The following is a 21170-nucleotide window of genomic DNA, read 5'->3' on the forward strand; positions in this document are numbered from 1 at the left end:
TAATATTTTAGAGCCTCATTCTTTAGATAATGTTTGGATGATGAGTGTCTAAACTTTGTGGCTTGCGAGTTCTTGATTACTTAATATCATATCATTGTTAAGCTAATAAATAGTTCATAGGGATGTCATGTGAATTTCGGCTGAATCAAATTTCACTGCTGTGTGAATGTGTCCCTTCATGTTATGTGGGGATATTCACGATCTATTGTGTCAAACAAGGTAAAATCTTGTCTAAAGGAAACATTAAATTTTGGATGGTGTTTTGAAGATTGTATATGGAGATCTTATTTTTAATGATAACTTGATAGGTGCTCCATTGATTCTTTATGATTGTGCTAGTTGCAGGGGAAAACTTGCTAGTTATGAAAAAACCTTTATGTATCTAAAGTAGACATTTATTACATGAGAATTTTTTTTGAGAATTTGAGTTGCCATTTTCCTGGACATGGGCCATTGGCCTTCACAGCCTATCCATGCACATATAATAAGAAAGAAAGAACCAACATATAAGATAAGATAATTTTGTTAATGTCCAACAAATGACCACAAAATTACGTCATTGGGAATAAAGGGCACATTCAGTACGAGTACAATGTGTGAGTGCAAATGAAACTCCTAGAAAATGCCAAAGCTAAATCTAGGATAAAATGAAGTAAGGGAGGATACAACAATAGAACAACCTCGTAAACATGTATATAACCAGATCAAAGGCCTTGGTGATGTAGAAGACTAAGTGAATAAGTCCATGGCTGGAGATTGATAATGTCGAGTATGCTCGAGTTTGATAGCTGATGGTGAGGGGGGCAACAGTGGCGCTGGCTTTCTATCAAAGTCCTCTAGATCTAATGAGGTGTCTGGCTGCACAATCCTGGGGAGCAGAAGAAAATATATTGATTTTCTTCGATGAGAGAAAAATGGTCAATGGGACTGGATATTATAAGAAGTATATTTAACACAAGAGATTTTTTATGACATCTTTTGCCCACTATCAATCATAAAGCTTTAAAGAAAGTAGTAGCAATTTCCATAATACATGTATAAGAAAAATGTTAAAACACAAGAGTTAAATTAAATTAAATATCAATGGGGAGATGAGTGGTTTGGTCATTGTCTCTAGTCATTGTAAGATAATGAAATCTATCAAAGTGTGTCATTTGATGACATGAGACACTCTTGCTTAATCTTAGGTTGTATCATGGTGTGATATTTATGATTGTGTTAAATAGGTAGTGGAGGTAGATGAAATAATCTTACTCTTGAGGTGGATATATGTACTGTGGCAATGTAAAGTCTAGTAATGTATTTGCCTACTGAGTGGTTTAGAACTAGGAGGCAAGTGTGATATCCCCAAATAGAGATACTAGAATATAAACAATATTTTGAAAACGAGGGCATAACAAAATTTGAAATTTTATTTCCATATAAAAATCAGAAATTACAACTATGAAAATTACTTGGTTAAGTAAATAGAAATTTGAAACTTTCCTCTGAATTTTATCCCTAAATTGAAATCCAAGCCCGTTGAATGACTGTAGCTGAGAAAAGATGATGTGCTATGGTCTCACAAAATGAAGCTTTGCCATCAAAATATACCCTTCTGACTAGGGGGAGCCAATATGTTTCTCCGAAACCAGGGATACTCAAGGTTATCAGACATTAATCCCAAAGTTACAAACTTACAACAACATAGAATAGAAAACTCACAATGTATATCTTAACCAACTATCAAAGAAACTTTCTCCTTTTATCAATTATGGAAGTCAAATGATGTTGAAATTAGTAGTTTGAGGTGAGGCCCTGAAACTAGTTATACCATTCTGTTTGAAAAGACTGTAATTATCTGGTCCAAGAAAACTTTGACAAATATTTCACTTCCCCTCCATGTTGATTTATAAGCATTTTGAACTCAACCTCAAACTTTGATAGTCTTAGGACATGTACTTTTGATCTCAGGTTTCTAGGCATTTTGATTAAGCCATCAAACTTGGTGGAGTTAGAGATAATTAGGCCAAGCTTGTGCTTGCTTTTGAATTTGTACTTTTTTTGGTCTTATTTGTTTGAGTGTATCCTTAAATTGGATAGCACATAAAGAGCTACTATGGCACCTTTGTTAATGTACTCTAGGCCACTTAATTCTACCTCTTGTTCAATGGGGTTACACAACTTTGAATTCTATGTCTCACACAATGAATAACAATAAAAACTTCTTAATTATTTCATTGAATAAAAATACTAATACATTGTGTTGTTTTGAAATGCATGATTGGTAGGGTTGTCTCAATGATCCCAAATATGGTAAAAACGAAAGAAACAACTTCAATTACTTAATCCAAAGTAAAGCAAGGCACTGCCATTATACACTCTAGTACGTCCAACAAGATAACCTTCCCCATTTTTATGAATATGCAGATCTCTTCAAGATGTACAAAGAAGATGTTGAGAGACCAACATTTGCCAATCCAAGTGGATAAGACAATAATCATGCTATTACAAATGACAATGTATGAATATCCCATCTTTATAATGTGGTAATGAGATCAACAATATTCCATTACTTGGACATGTAGCCCAATTTTATTAATTGTATAGTTAAGTCTGCCACATCACAATGATTGAATTTGGCTGAAGGATGTGTCACTTGAACGTTTGAACAAACTCTGTAATGGTCTCAGAATTCTAATTGAAGAATGAGGTGAACTATATTTTACATTTGAAATTTGCAGTTTTGTTCCCACTAATCTATACCAGAGGTCTTTGTTTTGATGCGAACCTCAGTGTCTATTAAATATATGGATGGTGTGAACAATATTTTCATTGGAAATTTGTAGTTTTTGAGCCAGTAATTTATACCTAAAATGTGTCCCAATCTAAAGAATGTAGTCAGTTATATTGACATATGAGGGTGGCTTTTTATTCTGGCAATAGTAGATTATCATTATTCTTACTTAAGATATAGTAGATTTTCCATTTAGATAGTAGGATTATATTTCAGATAGTAAATTTGTCATTCTTAATAGAGGAAGTCATAACAGAAAATCTCGAATTTGAGAAGTAAACGACTTTGAAGTGTGATAATTCAGATTAGGATGTGTTGAAATACCCTATATGTCACATTAATGATTGTTCTATGAGCAGTGGAATCTTCTAGTGGAAACATAGATTGAATACCATGGACTTGTGTAAGGCTTATTGTGATAATTGTTTTTAATTATCTTAAATTAAATGAGAATATCAATTTGTAGAGAAATTGAGATTTTAGAATGAAAGCTTATTTAGTTAATGAAAGACCAATGAAAATATTAGAATACTCTTTTACCCTTATTCTAACGTTGAATAAAATGTCGTGAAAAGTAATGTGTCTCTAGTTTTGGATAAAAGGACTCTCAGCTTTATTCGCAACTTTTGTGGTCATTGGCCACTTGTGAAAGGAGTAGGCATCTTTAAAAATGTGGTGCCATTTAGAAGGGAAATACTAATAGCAGTAGGGCAAGGGAAATTATTCCATTCATTTAATTATTTCTCATTTGTCTAGTCATATTGTGAGCTACATTATATATCATGAAATTTTTTTAGTACTAGTAAACAACGATTAAATATACAATAAATTTGAACCTTTTACATTTAGAGGACATTTCTCTCAAAAAAAATAAAAATATGAAAATCATGTTGGAAACAGTTCTGAAGTTTTGAGTATTTCATTTTCAAGATTACTAATTGGTTTGGAAGATGAAAAAAAAAACCATCAAATTGGAAGAGTGGGACTTTTATATTCACTAAGGTTTTAAAGAAAATATATGCATGAAACTTATACTAGAACCTTCTAGTGGAATTGATAGTGCAATAATTCATTGTTTGCCATTATTTTGGTTTTGGTACCACCTTATAGCATATCTAGGTTCAAATGCTATTTTCCATGACAGGCAGTTGAATCTGTTTCAACTCTAATTGATTCAAAGAGTTCTACAAGGATGTCACATGAGCGTTTATGATGCCCATTGTGACATAGACATCTACCTATGTTAAGCTTTTATTTTGCAGTTCCATGTTATTTATTTATGAACATTGTGTAATATTGATGCATTTGGTTGATCATGTGAAACTACTTAGGTTAGATTTTGATGATGGAAATATTTGATGTATGACTTACTTGGTGATTATTTATCTTGTACATGACTTATCAGAGCTGTTGTTGTTTCATGTATGGCTTAAGTGGATATGATCTATCTAAAAAATGACGTAGTGAAATTATGATTATTTCCAGTATGAAATACAACATTGACATGTGGATACTAGACTTAATAGTGTGACGATTATACGCCTTGTTGTTATATAAATACATGAATGAGAGCTAACCCACAGGGGGAAAGAACTATATGATATCCAAGAGCTACTCTTCCATTAAGGGAAGGTCGAGACATCTCATGGGGAAGGTATAATGCACATTGTTCTATTACATTTGGTATCTACTTGATACACACTCTTATGACATGAGTAAGATGCAAATGATAGGTGGCAAAGACTACCTGACTGGATTATTTGATGACAAGTCCAACTAGCTTTGTAGTGTGGTCCGTGTTAGGGTGTTAACCCTAGTTCTGAAGGAGGGTTGGAGGCATTTCCCACCGTGTATCCTCCAAAACCTAGAATCGTGGGAGGGCAGTGGTGGACACGCTCCCCTAGACGTGTGATGACGATTGCCAGTTGCCTGCTGGGGAATTTAGGTCGATGTATTCGACGCTTCCATCATGTCGGTTTTATCAGTGGTTAGTATGGTCGTTTCCACCGATAAAGTAGAAGAGGACAGATAGGGTGGGAACAGAAGTAGGTCAGGATGGATAGGAGGATATAGATCAGTTGGAGACTCTTGATGGGAAGTAATGTCATTATCTGACTTATCAAATTTTATTGCTATAACTCTCTCTAATTTGCTATGCTTTCGAACTCCTTGTATCTTTTCATTCTAACTTCGGGACAAAGTTTTGTAAAGCAGGGGTGTATGTAATGCCCCACTTAAATCTTATCCTGCAAATTTTATTAATGTTTACATTATTTCAAGATATTGAGAAATATTGGTCTAATATAAAATTCATGATTTATATTATTCAAATTCCAAACTTACCTTCTCAAATTGAATCTTAGGTAGGATATGGTCTCCTTCCATTATTTCAAATAATATATATATTCATCTCACATTTCCCAATGTACCCTCACATTTACTTGGGAGAAGACATGGTACTCTCCAACTAATTATCAATATATATATATATATATATATATATATATATATATATATATATATATATATATATATATATATATATATATATATATATATATATTCTTCTCACATTCCCAAATGTACTTTCAAATTTACTTGGGAGAAGACATGGTCCTTTCCCATTAATTATCAATTATATAATCATCTCACATTCCCCAATGTAGCCTCATGTTTACTTGGGAGAGGACATAGTCCTCTCCATTTCATATATATATATATATATATATATATATATATATCATTCATCTCACATTCCAAATGTACCTTCAGATTTACTTGGAAGATGACATGGTCCTCTCCCATTAATTTCCCAATTTTATATTCATGTCACATTTCCAAATTTACTCCCAACTTTACTTGGGAGAAGATAAGTCAACTGTAAGGATGGATGAGAAGTTAATGACATTAATGAGAGGTGGTTGAGATGGAGAAGAGAGGGAGTGCATAAAAAGGGAAGGGCGAAGGGAGAAAAGGGTGGAGGTTGGGTCTTGTTTATGATTTTGGGGTTGGTTATGATTTTAGGATTTGTTGTGATTTTGGAGACCTTAGGAACATGTGGAGGTTTCTTGGGTTGTTGAGAGGATTATTGTTCATCTTGGTCTTGATAAGTCATCTTGGACACACACACTACATCTGATTGGACTTGGGCTCGGAGGGCTAGGGAACCTATGGAGGTTTCCAGGGCTAAGAATTATTTCCTAGTTGGCTGGGAGGTAAATCCAGTTGGGTCAGTCAAGAGGAGCGATCAGCAGGAGCAGCAGCTCAAAGGTATCTCCACCAGCTTTGATATAGGTATTCCTCTATAGATTACTCAGGTAAATTTATTAAAATGAAATGTTCCCCATAAGTTATAAGGATTAGAATGTAAATGGTAAAATTTTATTTGTTTAAAGGTCTTGTAAGAAAGTAAACTATTGTTCTTATTGCATTTAAATTCATTAGAAATAGATCTGTTAGAAGACCTTAGGATAGGGCTCTTACATCTGGTGGGATGAATGAGGGCTATGATTGATAAAAATCGTGATCAATTTCCAAGAAATAATTTCCAAAGATTATGTCTACAAAGCCAACAGGCTCATTATGACACTCAAGTGGTGTCACAATATATTTCATGTAGGGTTCACTTTCCACTCAAATGTGGTTGTTTCTTCCCTTGTATGGAAGCCATAAGTGAGACCAATTTGTTGCAAAATACCCCTGTAACTTACTAGACTAGTCTTGATTCAAGATTAGGCCATATGCTTTACACATGTCCATAATTACTATGTTTATGCATTGGTGTGCCCTTTGGTCTGATGATAAACGAATAATAACATTCTTGAGTTCATTAATGGTCTGGACAAGTGATCTGTCTAGCTAAATGATTTGTTCTTCAATTTTATCCCAATAAGTGTTACTTTTCTTAGCAATAGACAATGGAATTACATTCACATATGCATGTGAATCAACCCAACAATTATCGAAATTGTAATTAAATATTTCAAAAGCTATCAAATATGGGGGGCAAAGATTGTTAGCATCTCAAGTTACAACATTAAACATATAATTGAGAGTTCCAAGAGACTTACCATACATCGTTTGAGTAGTTGAAGCTTTGTCCCCTGATGAAGGCTATGAGAAGGCTTGGAAAACCAGCTCACGTTGTCCATCTAACTTCGCAAGCTCAAAGATGGAAATGTTGGCACAAGATATTTTCAAGTCCTCAAGGATATTATAATCAATAATTTAATTTCTAGGAGGCAGTGTTGTAGTGTCTGTAGGTGTACTTTATTTCGAAACTTTTGGAGTGATAGACTTATTTTTGTTAGATCTAAGACTTTTGTGATCCATAATGTAGAAGAAAGTCTTTCAGATTAATCACATAGTTAGGATTTGGTTGACGTTTCGAACCAACTAATGTGGTTCATCCTCAGGACAAGGTGAGAAATCCATAGATCAGAAGGAATAAATAGTAAGGATGCAACATTGCCCAGAGTTAGCCATTAAAAATTAGCTGTTGGTGGATTAGTTAGAAGGTAAAGAAAATAATTATTTAGGGACTAGAGGTAAGGAAAAATATTGTATATTTAGTTAAAAAAAAAATAGTAAATAAATATTATCTTGTCTGTTATGGGTTGACTTATTCATATTAGAAAACTAGCTGTTAGGAAAATAAATTAAATAAAAATGGATAAAAAATAATATTAATTTAATAATATTAACATGTTTAAAATTATCTAATAGAGGGGCGCAAATAATAATAATAATAATAATAATAATAATAAAATAAAAAATTATAAAAAGATAGAAAATAGAGGGAAAATTAATATATATATATATATATATATATATATATATATATATATATATATATATATATATATATATATATATATATATATATATATATATATATATATATATATATATATATATATGAACAAATATATACATAAAATATATAAATAAATAAAAATACGGAACCAGACAGAAACAAAAGAAAATAAACCAAAAGGAGAAGAGGAGGAGAGAAGGAAAGAAGAATGATGAGTTAAGATGAGAGAGTTGGAATCCAGTTCTTACTCAATTTCCAACCATCATCCCTATTAAGATTTTTGGCGTGCCTTTCAATCTCAATCACCTCCCTAAGCTTCCTGCGGTGGAAATGATCTACTTTAGTGATAACATTGGATTCTTCAATACAAACATGGTGCTTCAATTTTTCTGCATGTGCAGCTAAGGCTGATGAGTAGGAGCGATTGTGTCTAATGTATGTTGCATGCTCATTGATCCTCTGTTTAATAGACATACTTGTTTCTCCAATGTAGGGGATACCATAGGAGCAAAGAACAAGGTAGATGCCTTTTGAGTCCTTAGGGTCAATATGGTCTTTAACTGATCTAAGAGAATTTGTAATGGTATTGAGAGGCTTGAATGAAGAAGAAACATTCATATTCTTGAGGATATGGGAAATCCTATCTGTGATTCCTTGGATATAAGGAAGATGAACCTTAGAGATAGGATCGTTATGAGCAGATTTAACACTAGGTGCTTTGCATGCCTTGTGAAAGGCCTTGAGGATTTGAGATCTGCTATACCCATTATTTTAGAAAACCACAAGGAGATGAGATTTTTCATGCTTGAGGTGGCTTTCATCAGAGATTATTAGAGAATGGGTAGCAAGAGTGCTAAGAACCTTGAATTTCTAAGGCGGGAAATGATGAGAACTGACATGGAGATATTATTCAGTGTGATTCTTTTTTCGAAGGACCTGGTGACAAATGGAGCCATCATCCATCCTCGAGAGGAGAATGTCGAGAAAGGGAAGGCAACCTTCCACCTCAACTTCCATCGTGAACTTGATGGAGTCAGATAGAGAATTGAGGTGGTTGAGAAATAGGTCAAGTTTCTCTCGACCATGAGGCCAGATGACACAGGTATCATCAACAAACCTCTTCCATTTTTTAGGAAGAAACTAAGCAGTGGCTAAGGCCCTGGTCTCAAAATCTTCCATGAACAAGTTAGCGATGATAGGGGAAAGAGGGGAGCCCATCACCACACCGCAAGTTTGCTCATAAAACTCACCTTGGAAACTGAAGAAAGTCGAGGTGAGGCAGAGGCCAACCAACTTGGCAGTGTCTTGGTCAGTGATGCGATTTATGATATCAATGGCTTCTTGGATGGGGATTTTGGTGTATAAGGAAACAACATCAAAACTAACCAGTAAATCACCTGGTTCCAATTTGATATCTCTCCACTCTTGAATAAAGGAAGTAAAGTCTTTAACAGAAGAATTAGTACGACCAACAAGAGGCTTGAGCTTTTGAGCTAAGAATTTAGCAAGGAGATAGGTAGGATTGCCTATTATGTTGATAATAGGTCACAATAAGGCCCCAGATCTCCCCTCCCTCACGTGAACCATCCTCCCTCTGCTTAGTTCCCTTCTTCCCCCCGCCCTCACATAAACCATCCTCCCTCCCCTCGGTTCCTATCCTCTCCCCTCCCTCGTGTGAACCGCCCTCCATTAACTCCATTCCCCTCATCTCCCCTCCCTCACGTGAACCTCCCACTCTCCCTCAGTTCCCCACCTCTCCCCTCCCTCACGTGAACTGTCCTCCCTCCCCACGGTTCCCCTCATTTTTGGTGATAGAACCATTGTCCACTGCTCATCCCCCACACCTATTTTCTGGTCCATCACCCTCCCCTCACTCTCCCATTTTAAACCCAATTTCATCTTCCCCATCTTCCGTCCCCACCTGCACCCCCCCCCAACCCCAACACCCCCCCCCCCCCCCCCCCCCCCCCCCCCCCCCCCCACCACCCCCCCCCAATCCCCCCCCCCTCTGTTCCCCTATTTTCTCGCCAGCCTGCTTTCCTCCTTAAAGTCTGACTCCTCTTCTTGCCTAACCTCCATTTATAACATTAAATATACATCTATTAATAAATATAGGTGTGTTAGTTTGGATAAAAATAAATCGATCTCTAATAATAATAGATCTATTACTAATAAGAATAATATAGATAACAATACTACTTTTACTAGATTTAAGAAATATAATAATAATACTATTTTTAACAACAATTTCCTATCTTCCTCCATTTCGAAGAAAAATATTAAACATTATGTTAAATATTATTTTAACAATAAGGATTCTATTAGCTTGAGTAATTATAGAAATAGGAATTTGATTTATAATAGGAAGAATTTGTCTACCTCCTCTCATAATAATATTATGAATAATAAGAATAATAACTACTATGATGATGATGATGATGATGATGATGATGATGATGATAATAATAATAATAATAAATATCTTGTGGGTTTTAAGAATGTTATTAATCTCTCCAACAGGAATTTTGATCCTTCTGTCTTCAGTCTTCTTAATAAAGGTCTCAATTTTTCCCTTGCCCCGAATAAGATTCCTACTGATGACATTATCTGTAGCATTGAGTATGGTATTAAGGACCTTCCAGATAATGTTAAGGAGTCTATTAGGCAAGATTAAACCATTGTTCTTAGGAAGGCTAAACTTCCTAAGAAAAACCTCAGCAAAGTCGAGTTTCTTGCCCTTAACTCCCTGAGAGACAACCCTGACATCGTTGTTCTTAGAGCGGACAAAGGTGGAGCAGTGGTCTTTCTTAGCAAATCTGATTATGACCACAAAATGTTGGATCATCTATCTAACAGTGGAAGTTACATCAAGCTTAAGAAGAATCCCATTAAGTCTATCTCTAAGGAGGTTTCCTCCGCTATTAAGTCTAGTCTGTCTCTTAATCCTCTTTCCCGAAAGCTCATTGAGAGAAATCCCTTTACCCTGAGAATCAATGGTCTGCCAAAGATTCTTAAATCTGGGGCCCTGCTGCGAGCTATTGTTAACACAATAGGAATTCCTACCTATCTCCTTGCTAAATTCTTAGCTCAAAAGCTCAAGCCTCTTTTTGGTTGTACCAATTCTTTTGTTAAAGACTCTGCTTCCATTATTCAAGAGTGGAGAGATATCAAATTGGAACTAGGTGATTTGCTGGTTAGTTTTGACGTTGTTTCCTTAAACACAAAAATCCCCATCTAAGAAGCCATTGATATCATAAATCGCATCACTAACCAAGACACTGCCAAGTTGGTTGGCCTTTGCCTCACCTCAACTTTCTTCAATTTCCAAGGTGAGTTTTGTGAGCAAACTTGCGGTGTGGTGATGGGCTCCCCTCTTTCCCCCATCATCACTAACTTGTTCAATGAATATTTTGAGACCAGGGCCTTAGCCACTGCTCAGTTTATTCCTAAAAAATGGAAGAGGTTTGTTGATGATACCTGTGTCATTTGGCCTCATGGTCGAAAGAAACTCAACCTGTTTCTCAACCACCTCAATTCTATATCTGACTCCATCAAGTTCATGATGGAAGTTGAGGTGGAAGGTCACCTTCCCTTTCTTGACATTCTCCTCTTGAGGATGGGTGATGGCTCCATTTGTCACTAGGTATTTTGGAGAAAGAATCACATTGAACAGTATCTCCATGTCAGTTCTCATCATTTCCCGGCTCAGAAATTTGGGGTTCTCAGCACTCTTGCTACCCGTGCTCTGAGAATCTTTGATGAAAGCCACCTCCAGCAAGAAAAATCTCATATCCTTGAGGTTTTTTTAAATAATGGGTATAATAGATCTAAAATCCTCAAGGCCTTTCATAAGGCATGCAAAGCGCCTAGTGTTAAATCTGCTCGTAATGATCCTATCTCTAAGGTTCATCTTCCTTATATCCAAGGAACCACATATAGGATTGCCCATATCCTTAAGAAGATGAATGTCTCTTCTTCATTCAAGCTTTTCAATACCATTAAAAATTCTCTTAGATTGGTTAAATACCATATTGACCCTAAGGACTCAAAAGGTGTCTACCTTGTTCTCTGCTCCTGTGCATCCCCTACATTGGAGAAACAGGTAGGTCTATTAAATAGAGGATCAATGAGCATGCAACAGACATTAGACACAATTGCTCTTGCTCATCAGCCTTTGTTGAACATGCAGAAAAATTGAAGCACCATGTTTGTATTGAAGAATCCAATGTTATCGCTAAGGTAGATCATTTCCACCGCAAGAAGCTTAGGGAGGCGATTGAGATAGAAAGGCACATCAGAAATCTTAATAGGGATGATGGTTGGAAATTGAGTAAGAGCTAGATTCTATCTCTCTCATCTTAACTCATCATTCTTCTTTCCCTCTCTCCTCCTCTTCTCTTTTTGGTTTATTTTCCTCTGTTTCTGCCTCGTTCCCTATTTTTATTTATTTATATATTTTACGTATATATTTGTTCACTATATATATATATATATATATATATATATATATATATATATATATATATTAAATTTTCCATTTATTTTCTATATTTTTATAATTATTTATTTATTATTATTATTATATATATAGATATATATATTTATTATTTTTTTATTGCTCTATTTTATTTTATTTTATTTATTTTTTACTAATATATATTTATATTATTATTATTATTTTTCCGCCCCTCTATTAGATAATTTTAAACATGTTAATATTATTAAATTAATATTATTTTTGATCCGTTTTTATTTAATTTATTTTCCTAACAACTAGTTTTCTAATATGAATAAGTCAACCCGTAACATACAAGATAATATTTATTTACTATTTTTTTTAACTAAATATACAATATTTTTCCTTGCCTCTAGTCCCTAAATAATTATTTTCTTCACCTTATAACTAATCCACCAACAACTAATTTTTAACGGCTAACTCTTGGCAATGCTGCATCCTTACTATTTATTCATTCTGATCTATGGATTTCTCACCTTGTCCTAAGGATGAACCACATTAGTTGGTTCAAAATGTCGACCAAATCCTAACTATGTGATTAATCTGAAAGACTTTCTTCTAGACTTATTTTTTCTGCTAGTGGAATTGTTTTTAGAAGCATTAGAATTTCCAAAATTGTTTTGTGCATTCTGAGTAGGATTTTTTGGTGGTGATATCATTCTTAATAATTTCGTCTTGAGCTTTTGTCTCGTCACTTGCTATTTAGAAACATGTCTTTTTCTCCTCAAATTATAACGATCGGTTGGTTTCTGAGGGGGCGGATTCACCTTCAAGTGGTCCTTCAACACTTTTATTGTTAGTATTAAGAATGAAATCAAAGTTATTAACTGAGTATCCAATACCTGTACTTTCTTCAGTTGCTACACACATTCATTTCTTTTGTCTACTCAGACTACTCATATGCTAGTAAAGTATCAACAATACTGGATGCCAAAGCATTCATGTTGTGGTTCCATTGTGGAAAAGTTTTCTCTGAACGCCATTCTTGATAGAAGGAGCAATAGTTGTCAATGCCTATACTTTCAACATTCAGCACGACACTTGAGTTCTAGGAAGATTTTGTTGGCTGATAATTTATATTACTTATGAATAAGAAAGACTTAGGGGGATTTCTACTATTAGAGGCCTCGCTTGACTTTCTCTTTAATTCAGGGACCTCTTTAAAGATTTAGTCAAGATTTCAATATCAATAAAAGCCTTTTATTTAGCCTTACTTTAAGAGGGTTAATACTTCTTTATAGTTTCCTTAGACTCTTTAGATTCTTCATCATCAGAAATGGCTCCAATGGCACACAAGTATTTCTCCATAGCGATTACTTCTGTAAAGTTTAAAGCCAGTGTATGCTTTGCAGTTCTCTTAATAAAAACAAAAATGTTTGTTGGCAAGGTAGCTGTATAATAATCTATAGTAATAGAATCATGAAGATGCGTGTTTGGAGGGAACTTGTTCATTATATGGTTAAACTTTTGATTTAAGTCTTTGATTTTCTCCTTTTCACCCATCTTGATATTTCCGATCTCTTTTAAAAACATGGAAGGAGTTTTATCATCAAAAAATTTCTCCAAAAACAATTTCTTAAACTCTCTCCAACCATGGATTGAACTAACAGGTAGACTATGATACCATATTTTTTCTCTACCTTCTAAAGTGAAAGGAAAGAGCCTACAAGCAACATCATCATATCATACCTCTAGCATTTGTAGATGCATGTAGAAATCATCAATATGGTCCTCTGCCTTAGTTTTCTTGTCAAGATCAAATTTTGATAACAACTTCTCCAGATGTTTAGGCATTCTATGAAGATTATCCAAAATAGAATGTGACCCTTGGGCCATCCAATATAGGTATTGATCAACCATGTCTTTGTATCTTTGTTCCTCCTCGATTTATGATGAGCATTCTCCTTCACCATTCAAGTCTCCATTAAACTCAAAATTAGTTCTAGCTGTTCTTCATCAATAAGAACATGATATTTCTCATATTATTTGTTAATAGGTGGAAGCAACTCTTGCTGGAAAATGTATTGTAAAGAATTTGTTAATTCCTCAAGGGTGGAAAAAACCAAATCTTCCATCGATGTAACTAATACACTAGTATGAGTTGTTTATTTATTCTTGGGGTGATGAGGAATATTAAAAGAAACAAGAAGTAAATCGATAGCTTTTGCAAACTGACAGGTAGTAAGCTGAATTTCCCAGAGTTAGTTGTAGGTAACTTCATAGGCTAACTTCAGACCAGGTTGAGAAGACCCTCCTACCTCAGGAATAAGATTTGGGGTGGAACTCGAGATATTAATGCCTTGTCTAGAAGATGAATGATTGGGATGTTATGAGTTATCAACCATAAAAAACTAGTTTCCCTCCTTTTAGTGCCAGGATGTTGATGGTGCTAGATCCCACCAACATATAGGGGATATCCCCAATATGGGGTCCCAATTAGACTTCACACTATTTCATGTAGGAGTCCCATCCGAAAATATTCCATGACTACCAAGATTTGACTTTTCTTAAGCAAATAACATAGGAGAGTAACACGCATGTGCTTTTGAATGAGCAAGAGAGTTGGCCTTGTGGAATGTTTGATTGTAAATGTATAAAGGTTCTTTCACTGTAAGGAAGAAAAGTGAATAACTATATAACCAATAGTACTAATGTAGTAAAGACACACACACATAAACAAAGAGGAATCGCTAGATATCAAGTGAAATAGTTCACATGGATGCAATGACCATTAAAATTATTTTCTGAATTCAGGCTTCTGTGATACATAATGAATTAAGAAAAATATTTTGGTAGAAATCAAATAAGATAAATTTTTGGCCAACGCATTTCGAACCAACAAGTGTGGTTCATCAACAGGACCAAAGTCAGTGAAATAGTTTAATTACTTTAGTACATGTGAAAGCCAACATAAACCACAGACATTTGAAGAATAGTCTAAAAGCATCCATGATCCATGCATGAAAATGTTATGGCCGAATGGATTCAACTATCAACAAAAAGTTCCAAGATACACGCATAACTGAACATCACTAGCTCCAATAGTGGAGTGTTAGAGCGACTACTTGCTCCCAAAAAGTACTATCTCTATCTCTCTAATTCCTTGTGGGAGAATCCAAGGTGAAAAGTCTTTTGCTTTAGTAATGAAGCTCCTTTTATAACTTGATGCATGACCTTTCATATCCCTATGATCCTTGAGTTTCTCATATGAATTTTCACTTATATTGACCTTTGGAATTCTATATAACTCTTGGAATTCTAAATGAATTTTGGAATTACATGTATTTTAGACTTCATATGGATCTTTTGTCCATATATGACTCTTAGAATTTCACTTCTTTGTCTTTACAAGAATTATATGATTACATCATGATTTCCACATCATCGTATGGTGTGAACATGACAATTCACTAACATTGATGACTTGGACCCATGCAACTTCCATGTTGTTGATGTCTTCACCCTCCAAACGGTATTCGATATTATGGAGTCTTTTGGGCTACTTCGATCATCAAGATTTTAATTTTCTTCATTTTGTCTCATCACATGTTCTTGATTATTGAAGGTGTCCTTTGACTATCCTCTTTGTCAAATATCTTCATTCATCCTTTCCATGATATTATGGAATACCTGCAATTGATATCACTCATGGAAAGCAAACGTCAGTCTAAAAAATATCCTATTGTAACATGTTTGATGTAAACTTTCTGTTCATGAATTATCAGCATGCTTATAAAGAACAAGGAGGATTCTAAGAGTAGGGCACACTTCCAATGAGGAAAAAATAAGTACTTAAGGCTTTAAGATGTGCTATGCACTCAACTGGGAGAGAGGAAGCTCAAGGTGGGTGCAAGGCATAGTTCTAGAGGGTGAAGGAAGGCCACTGAGGCTTGAAAATGCGCTATGTGCTCAAGGGAGCCAGGAGGGCACATGGTGCAAGTTCGAAGGTTTAAGGGGTCAAGATTGGCCCTTCTCAAGTGTGTTGTGCACTCAAGAGAAGACAAGAAGGTTGCAAAGCACAAGTCTGAAGGAAGAAGGGTCCATGATGTTGCTTTGGTGGTGTGCCATCCGCTTAACAAAGAGCAAGGATTGCTTTAAGTGAGCAGTTCATAAAAAGGAAGGAAAGGATGATGCTTGGGAGTGTCTTATGCACTCATGGAGGGCACATGGCATAGTTTAGAATATGGAATGGGTCTCGAATGTACATTAAGAGTGCACTATGTTCTCTCCTAGCCTTAGTGGGCTAACTTGTGCAACCAAAATTTGTTTAGGTCTAGAAGATAAAACAAGGGGAAAACACGATGGGTTTAAACATAAAATCAAGTGTGACACATAAAAATTCATTAATAATACTTAGACAACATCAAAAAATGAGAAACAAACATCAAAACGCTAGTTTAGAAACACTCTCCAAGAACAATAGAAAAAGCGTGTGCGACTATGACCAAAAGTGTCATTTCACAACAATGAAGGTATTACAACCATGAAGTGCACTAGATATGTTCTTAAATAATGAAACGACACATTGGAATGATCAAGAACACTTAAAACATGTGGAATGACTTGAAATGACACATACCAAAGCGACACTTGATATGACAGTTTGGTAGGCTCCAAAATTTGAATGTTGTGAAGTTTTGGACAACGTTTTAGTGGCGATAATAAAAGGTATTGCTATTGATCTAGATAGATTAAAATAAATTTTACAAATATTATTACCTCAAAATAAAAAGTCAATGCAATATTTCTTAGGTAAGATAAATTTTTTAGGTCAAGATTTGTACCTAATTTTGCTAAAATTGTTAAACGTATGCAAGAAATGATTAAAAAGGATCATGTGTTTTAATGGACCGATAAAGAGAAAGACATTTAATTCCATTAAAATGACCATTACAAATGCTCCTTCCTTGCTTAGTCCTAACTTTGAAAAATAATTCATGTTGTATACCTTTTATTCTAACTATTCCTATGTAGTTGTTCTTCCTCAAAAGACTGATGAAGGAGTAGAAGTCCTTGCCTCTTTCATGAGTTATGGATTACAATGGGTTGATTTGAATTATATTAACATAAATAAACATGCCTTTTCTACTTTTGAAATTTTTAAGAATTTTCATCCTTAGTTGTTAAAGTCTCATACAAAGATGATTATTCCTCACTCTTCTATTTGTAATTTAATTGTACAGAAAGAGCTTGGAGAAAAACGAGCTAACTAGATGACTACACTTTGGGAGTACAACCTAGAATTTAAACCATGAAAAATTATCAGAGGTCAAGGCCTATGTAAGCTATCAACAAAATATGTAAGTACTGTAAGTAATCAATAAGAGGGTTGGGAAATTGAATTTGAGGTAAGCAAGAAATATTTTTTTTATATTACTATACCAACCGATTGTTGGTATCATGATATTAAGTAATTTCTGTTGAATGGACATGACTCTAATCATCTTACACCCTAGGCTAAAACAAGATTCAAACTTAAGTGTTGTAACTATAAACGTATTTATGTTTCTTTGTTTATGAAAAATTATGATGGTGTATTGCTCAGATGCCTTGAATTACCTAATGTAGAGAAATTATGTAAAGAGCTACATGATGGACTTGCTGGTGGTCATTTCACTGGAGAAACCACTACACAAAAGATTCTACGAGCTGGTTATTAATTACACTTTTTAAATACTTTGAATCATATTCCAGGAAGTGAAATCTTTGCCAAACAACATAGGGAAAGGAAAAGAGACCCACATTGCCTTTGTAATCTACAAAAGTAGAAGGTCTATTTGAACAATGGGGCTTAGATATTATTGGTGAGATAAATCTTGAATCTTCTCAACAACATAAGTACATTCTCACTGCCATTGATTACTTCACTAGGTGGAAAAAGGCCATCCATTTAAAGAAAATCAATGTTGAGCAGGTGATTTCTTTCTTGAACATAACATAGTTTCTCATTTTGGCATTCCTCCTTCATTAGTTTGTGATAATGCAAGTTATTTTTTGGCTTTAAATTTAATTAAGTATGAAATGAATAAAGGAATTGTACTTAAATACTTAGCAAACTATTATCCCCAAGGAAATGGGTTGGTTGAATAAATAAACAAAAACCTAATTCATATTCTCAAAAAGGCAGTGCATGACCATAAAAGGAACTAACACAAATAAATCCCTAATTCCATTAGGGTAGATAGAGTAATACCTAAGAGGGTACTAGGGAACTCACCTTACTTCCTTGTGTATGATAAGGAAGCCATTAATCCTCTAAACATTTTTCTTCCTTCCTTACAATTAGCACAATCAGCTAATGAGCATTCTGTGAGAGATATGGAAGAAATAATATATGTCTTTTTGAAATTTGGCCAAATTCCATCAACATCAACAAACCATCAAGTGTTGATTTGAAAAACACTCAGTTTTTGATAAAGACTTTTCCATTGGTGACCTTATGTTAAACTAAGATAAAGTCCATGAGGAAAAGGATAAACACACAAAATTCCAACACCTTTGGCTTGACCCATTTCAAATCTCTTAAAAACTAGGCCCTTCCACATACATACCGCAAACATTAGAAAGTGAGGTGGACAATCTCCTTCTGGATGGCCAAATTTTAAAGAGATATTTTTCATGAAATATTTCAAGATACCTTTTGTAAATATGTAAATAGTTGAGTTCTTTTACATGATGCCTAATTTTGTACCTATTAATGTCATTTATTTGAATTTTATTTTGAACTATTATTGTTTATATACTTGTTATATTCTGGAAGTTTGGTTGATGTACAAAGTTTTGTGTATTTTGGTTTGGATTTTACGAGAATAGTTGTTCTACTTCAACTTTTAATTTCACAATGATGTCCTTTTCTTTGAATATTTACATTGGTAAAACAACTCTTTTATTACGTATAGGTAGTTGAAAAGGATTCTTGAATACTTGATAATATTTTTATTAGTTATATTTAGTGTGAAAATACTCATCTATTAGTGCTTCCTTGAGCTTCATTCATTTCACATAATAAAACAAATGTAAATGCCAATGAAAAATGATATAAATACTTAGTTAAATATTTAATGCCACGAAGAAGTCACTTATCAAAGTAACTCTTGCATCACCCTACCTCTCATATATCCAAACATTGCTAAAATAAATACACTAATACAAATCAAAAGGATATTGAATAAGTAAATGAGAATCTGAAAAATTCATTACATATAATGTGGGAAGTTCAAGAAAACCCATTGGGGCTATAAACACGTGCTTGTAGCAGGTCAATTCTTATATGATGCCAAGGCACCTTCATCGGGGCTATGGACACTCATGGGAAATGAAGCAATGTTGGGTTAAATGCAGTCGAAGAACAAATGTTTGTGGCTCACTTTATTAGTATTAGAGTTTGGAATTGATATTTCTCACCTAAAATTGGTTAAATTTAATGAATTCTATATTTTAAAGCTCTTGAAATCACATCATTTAAGTATGAGTATCACTAAAAATTGACTTAGCTTTATTTACAAATATTTTATATCTCAGGAAATACTTTTAGTTGTCTTAACACATCTTCTTTAGAGTTCATTTTCATCAAGTATCTTTATTAGAGAAATTGGTTCTCCCAATGTGTTGCCAATTGTTGTGGAAAACTTAACAACCCCCTTTATTTGTTGTTTGCAAATGAAGGGGACCCCATAAAATTTTTCAGACTATTGCCTTTTCGCTTGCTTTGACTTACTTTGTTTTGAGTTTTCTCTAAAGGTTTTTTGATGATGAAAAGTTTGCTTGATGGTGCTACAAACCTTATCTAACATAATACAAACCATTATAAAACCATGTGTGTGTCTATATATATATGTCTATATATATATATATATATATATATATATATATATATATATATATATATAGTAAACATATTATTATTGCACCAAGAGGTGCCCTACAACCCAGTATAAAGGGAGATGTGTAGGTGTAAATGTTTGTAAAATTTAAGATTTAACATAAAATTTATATTTCGGCCCAAGAAAAAAATTAAAACACAATACAAAGTTTAGGGGGAGATGTGTAGATATAAATGTTTGTAAACATTTAACATTTACATGTCAACTCAATTAATAATAAAAAGTCAAAAGTAATGAGAATAATAAATTTCAAATTTGTTATATTGTAATTTTGTTTTTATAAATAAAATTATGAACAATTTTTTAGATAAAAGAAAATCATAATATACATATCACATTAAAATATATCACATATAAATAGTAGCTATAAATTAAGATTCATTTTACCATATAAATTAAAACAAGTGTTGTAGGGTAGTTTAGTCCCTACCACTCAAGTTAGAAATTATGTTATGTGAAAAACTGCATAAAAAATTATAACCTACATTGGTCAATGCTAAATTAATAGTGGTCAACATGCAAATTGAATCCTATAATATTGCTTTGGAAGGAGCTAATAAATTGAGATGTGAAGTGGATAAATTAATTGATTGTTGAGGCACAAAGACTTGCATAAATTTTGGTGGGTAGTAACAACTAGTAAGTCTACACATTTATAGTTTTACTCCTACAAAAGTGTCTAGGAACACATAAATAATGTTAGGAAGAAACTCATGATAAGTATATTTATTTACATATTTTTTTCTATCAATTTTTTATGCAAATACTTGCTTAAATGATGGTGGGAAGTAATTGATGGTAAATATGTTATTTACTTGAGTATGAGTTAATATTAAAATTAAGATTAAGATGTAAGATTAGAGTTAAGATGTAAATTTTAATTACTCAAGGACTTTTTTTTTTTTTTTTTTTTTTTTTTTTTTACGAAGGGTCTGGTTTTAATTATTTGTTTAAAATTGGTTGTGTTAAGAGGTGTTTTATAATTTAGTGTAGGGAGATGTTCATGCTAAATCATTAGATTTAATAGTAAATTAGTATAACTATATAAATTAAATGGCCTATTAAACATAAAAATACCTATCTAATAATACATCTCATGTTATCCAGATTTTAAAAAATCATAAAAAATAAGTAAACAAACCTAGATCCATCTTAACTCCAAATCTACGAAGCGTCGAG

Source organism: Pinus tabuliformis, chromosome X, assembly GCF_031772625.1.
Source record: "Pinus tabuliformis cultivar Carrire ecotype Pingquan chromosome X, CPIR1, whole genome shotgun sequence".
Taxonomy (NCBI): domain Eukaryota; kingdom Viridiplantae; phylum Streptophyta; class Pinopsida; order Pinales; family Pinaceae; genus Pinus; species Pinus tabuliformis.